Below are 5,268 nucleotides of genomic sequence, written 5' to 3'. Positions count from 1 at the left end.
AAGGTACTACAATCAAAGAGCCAATTTTCGGCATTTCTAAGTCGGGGACTTGGTGCTTCGAAAAGTTACCTTGAACACCAAGAATCCCAACGAAGGAAAACTGGGTCCGAACTGGGAAGGTTCGTATAAGATAACCGCGATAACGGGCAAAGGATCATACCAGTTGCAGTCCATGGATGGGCAACGGTTGCGCAATAACTGGAATGTGGCTCATCTGAAAAGATACTACTGCTAAGGTATGGACTCCCCGTGTTTTCTTATTAACCCTTCTCTTTTGCAGGAAATCGAGAATCGGGTAAAGTTAGAGTTTAGGCCTGAAAACACGTGTTGCACTCTTTTCCTTAGTATGGTTTTGTCCCCAAATGGGTTTTCCGACAAGGTTTTTAATGAGGCAACAAGTACAACGTGTTACTCGACGAAGATAAGGGACAAACTCGAGGTCACACCCTACGAGTGGGGACTTGATAGCACTCACCCGACCTTGCAGCTCGGATAAGCGTTAGGGGACTTGTTATGCCCACATCGAAGTTTACCCCGATCAAAGGAAAACGGAGATGCTCAATATTTGCTACGGCAAAAATATGGCCGGACCTCCCGCGTTAGGTTTCGATGTAAGTACCAAACGATCAAAATAAATCGTGTTCAGTCAATATTTGCTACGGCAAAACCAAGACCGGACCTTCGGCGATAGGCTTCGATGTAAGGACCAAACGATCAAAATGAATCGTGTCCATTTAGTATTTGCTACGGCGAAAGCAGAAGGAAACGAAATTCGCATGTACAAACACTTGCAGTACAAATATTGTTGAAAAATTCGGACATTGTTAAAACAATATCTTCTTGGGTTATCATACAACCACGATGATTATCGCCGTATTCCGGAATTGTTTCATTCATATACCCTATTCCGGGTACTACGGTCGAAATTCGACAAAGGCAACAAGGTCATATCGAACTGAGCCAAAATCGATAACCCCACAAACGGGGACTTTTACATCAAAATTTAGCTAAGGCTGAAACCCAGGTGTCCGAAATACACCGGCCCTAAAAAATAGCCAAAAAATACCGGCCCAAAAAACGCCCGGCGTGATTCGGAGACGTCTGAATTCACAAAGGGTAAGATGAGTCCCATGGGCAAAAACTCCATAACATCCCCGGACGACATGTACCGGATGAAGAGAAAAGCCGATATATAGGCACAGTCAGAAATAACGACTATTTAAACGAACCGACAATTTGGGCGAAGCCACAACAAACATTCATTCAAAAAAAAAAGAGAAAAAAAAAAGAATCAAGGAAAATACATGTTCTATTTATACGAGGGATTTTTACATCAGAGACCTCTACAAAGGCAAAAAATAAAAAGCTAAGTACAGGCCCTAATCTATCCGGAATGGCTGGAGCCGGAATGTTCGGACACTGTCCGCTCAGAGTCATCGGAGTCAGAACCGAGGGTACCCTTAGCCTCTCCCTCGATTCTTTTAGCCTCGAGAATAAGGGCCGGAAGATCCGTAAAGCCATGCTCGGCTTGCTCAAGGGTGATCCTCCGAGATTTTCATTTCTCGTACTCAGCAGGAATAGTAGCATTAGCCTCGGCGGCCTCCACGCTCTTCAGAGCTTCTTCCAAATGGGTCTCGGCCTGGGCTAACTTTGCCGCCAGAACATCCCGAGCCTCTCTGAGGACATTTTGCATCTGGATGGCCGACTCGAGCTCGGCCTTGAGAGCGTCATTGGCATCGACCGTCTCCTTAAGCTCGGTCTTTAGATCATCGCATACCTGGGCCCTCTTCTCCGCCTTCTCCTCAAACACCCTCATATGCTCTTTGCACCGGGCACACTCAGATTCGAGCAGCCGATTCCTCTCGACCAAACTCGTAGCATCGAACTTTGCCAAATCCAGCTCCCCCCAGAGTTGAGAGATGGCGGTTTCGAGCTCACCAAGCCTCGAGAAAAATTGAGCATTGTCTCGGCTAAGGCCAATCTTGTCCTCTTCGAGACGCCGGTTATATTCGACCATCTCGGTCAGCTCACCCTTTAATTGATGATTTTCGGCCTTTGCTGCGTCGAGCTCCGGTCGGAGGTTGGAAAGAATAACTGCTTGGTTCAGCTCATCCTCCTTCACCCGCAGAAGGTGCAAAAACTTCTCCGTCTCTCGGCTCTGAGCATCAAGCTGGCCCTTGAGATCGTCCACCTCTTGTTGGGCACGGATGAAAGCCTCGTTGACGAGAACCACACTCTGCAAATAAAGTAAGTTAAAAACTTGAACAGACGAGACTAAACCTCTTAGTACAAGTATGCAAAGGTGGCTGATGAACTTACCTGGTTGCCCGCATGGATACCCTCGTTAATGAGGCATTACCAAGGGACCCCGTTCATCTTTCGCTTGTCCGAGTCCGAGACGAGGGGCCTCAAATAGCTCGCCACACCCACCGGGCGAGAAAGAAAGTTGCAATCCTCGGGAACGGTGATCACAACCGACTTTGTCCTCCTCGGATCCACACTTGGGGCCAGAAAGGTGGGCACTAAGCTGTCCCTAGCACCAGATTTGGTGGTCCGACTAGCCGCCCTCGTAGCTCGAGGGATCTGGAGATGTCCAGAAGGTGTAAAAACTTCTCCGTCTCTCGGCTCTGAGCATCAAGCTGGCCCTTGAGATCGTCCACCTCTTGTTGGGCACGGATGAAAGCCTCGTTGACGAGAACCACACTCTGCAAATAAAGTAAGTTAAAAACTTGAACAGACGAGACTAAAACTCTTAGTACAAGTATGCAAAGGTGGCTGATGAACTTACCTGGTTGCCCGCATGGATACCCTCGTTAATGAGGCATTACCAAGGGACCCCGTTCATCTTTCGCTTGTCCGAGTCCGAGACGAGGGGCCTCAAATAGCTCGCCACACCCACCGGGCGAGAAGGAAAGTTGCAATCCTCGGGAACGGTGATCACAACCAACTTTGTCCTCCTCGGATCCACACTTGGGGCCAGAAAGGTGGGCACTAAGCTGTCCCTAGCACCAGATTCGGTGGTCCGACTAGCCGCCCTCGTAGCTCGAGGGATCTGGAGATGTCCGAAACCGACAGCTTCGCCGGTTGCAGGAGGGGTGCCCGAGAACATGTCCTCAAACTCGTCCGGCCTTGAAGCCGGAGTTGGAGAACTTGGAGCAGCCTCAGCAGCTTCAGCAAAGCCAGGTGGTTCCGTAGTTGCAGCAGTCTCGTCGTTGGGCAACGGGCCGGTTACCGTTGAAGCTTCGCTCTCGGGGGCCGGCTCAGTTCTTTGACCAACTTCAGCAACAGCTGCTCCCCCAGATCTACTTGTCCTTTCCAGGGGGGTTTCTTCGGAGGAAGCTTCACCTGAAATGTCGACGAAATCAATCGACCTTAGAGGAGTCGGGTCAAGAATTCCTTCCACACCTGTGGGTAATGCCGGAACCAAAGGTCCTTCTCCGGCTGAAGGAAGGGGTGAAGCGGTGACACCCTCCTCCGGAATGGGAGCCACTGATGGGGCCGCACTGATGCTCCGGACGAGTAGCTCGGGCTCTGCTTCATCCCGTAAAGTCCTGACGACGCTCCTCGCCCTTTTCTTCGTTTTTTGCCCTTTGTCCGAGAGCCTTTTTCTCTTGGCAGCAGCGGTAACAAGGATACGAGATGCACTTGCTGAATCGAACTCGGGTGCCGACTTTGTGGCTTCGGCTACCGACTCCGGTCTGGGATCCACCGAGCCCTTGGGTAAGCCTGAAAATCGAAGACGCAGTGAATACGGAGAGTAGAAGATGCAGTGAACATGGGTAGAAGCAAAGTATTACCGTGGTTGTGGGCGATCCATCGGCCGCGTGACAGGTGGCCCCACGTCCTGTCGTCATGGGCATGCTGGCTAAGGAGTGCAGTAACCCATTCGTTCAGATTCCGGACGACCGGAGGAATCCATCCATTGGCTAATATAAATAAGAAAAGCAGTGAGAAAGTAGGACCGAAGTGTGCCAAAACATACAAAGGCAATTACTTAGAGATCAGGCTTACGCTTGTTGTTCCACGTTTCCGGAAAAAGGCATGTAATCGTCCGGAATGATGTCTGAGGTCCTCACCCGGACGTATCGCTCCAACCAGTCCCGGTCTCTATCTTCATCCATTATCGAGAAAAAGGGATTCCGGCTACGCTTTGCGAGTTTTATTACGCCACCCCGGAACAACCTCGGGGAATATAAGCGTATTAGGTGGGCCAGCGTGAGCTCCTTCCCGGCGTTATTGGCCAACAGCCGGAGGCATGCCAAGACCCTCCAAACGATCGGACCAGTCTGTGCCAAGGTTACGTCGTAGGTCCGACACATGTCTAAGATGACCGGGTCGATCGGAGGGTCGAGCTTGAGAGTGAAAGGGTAAGTATAAATGTATAAAAAACCTTCCCGGTGGTCAGTGGTTGATTCGCTTGGCCCGGGGGCAAAAACCTGGACTGAACGGCTGTCCCATCCACAATCAGCCCGGACTAGGTCGAGTTTTTCCTCGATAATTGACGAAGGATATCGTCTCACATCAAACCCTCTATCAGATACCGAAGAAGGTTTTTCGACCTCAAAGTCTTTGTTGAAATTGGGTTTGGCCGGTATAATGTCCGAGGCCGTGGGCTCGAAGGTGCTCTTTGCCTTAGGTGGGGAAGTATCCTCGGTTCCTTGAGACGAAACCGAGGGAATATCATGGGAAGTGGTTTCAGACATTTGGAGAATACGAAGAAGGACTTGGCAAAATTTGAAAGAAAAGTTAACAGATAGAGTAAGGGAACAGACAGAGGATTCAAAAATGGCAGAGAACGAGTGAAAAAAGCAGCAGCCTACTCAACAAAAATGATTAATGTGGAGAAGTTGACAGAATCGTCCCTTTTTACGTGCTACAAGCAACGAATCAACAAAAAATGTTAATGAAGTATGAGTTGAAAGAGAAGTGAAGAATCGAAAGCAAAGAGGAAATGAGTTGAAGAGTTGAAAATGTTCAAATGAAAAAATGAAGTGTTGGAAGACGTTTTATAGTTATGGGGTTCAGGCGGTTACGGTTTCCGGCCAATCGGGGGGCGCCACGTGTCCCATAATTAATGAGGAATGACTTGAAACGACGTGCGTGTGACGGTTGTCAGAGCGGACCATCCGGGATAAGACACGTGGCCGATGGCGGAGGGACGTGTCGCAATTGTTCCCGCCAAAATGAAAAGTTAACAACGGGCAAGTAGAGTCACCGGTTTTTTATTCATCCACTTCCCGTTACTCCGATAAAACTTCGGTCCGGAAA

The sequence above is a fragment of the Lycium barbarum genome, chromosome 7 (genome assembly GCF_019175385.1).
Source record: "Lycium barbarum isolate Lr01 chromosome 7, ASM1917538v2, whole genome shotgun sequence".
Classification (NCBI taxonomy): Eukaryota; Viridiplantae; Streptophyta; class Magnoliopsida; order Solanales; family Solanaceae; genus Lycium; species Lycium barbarum.
This window is presented reverse-complemented; position numbering follows the sequence as displayed.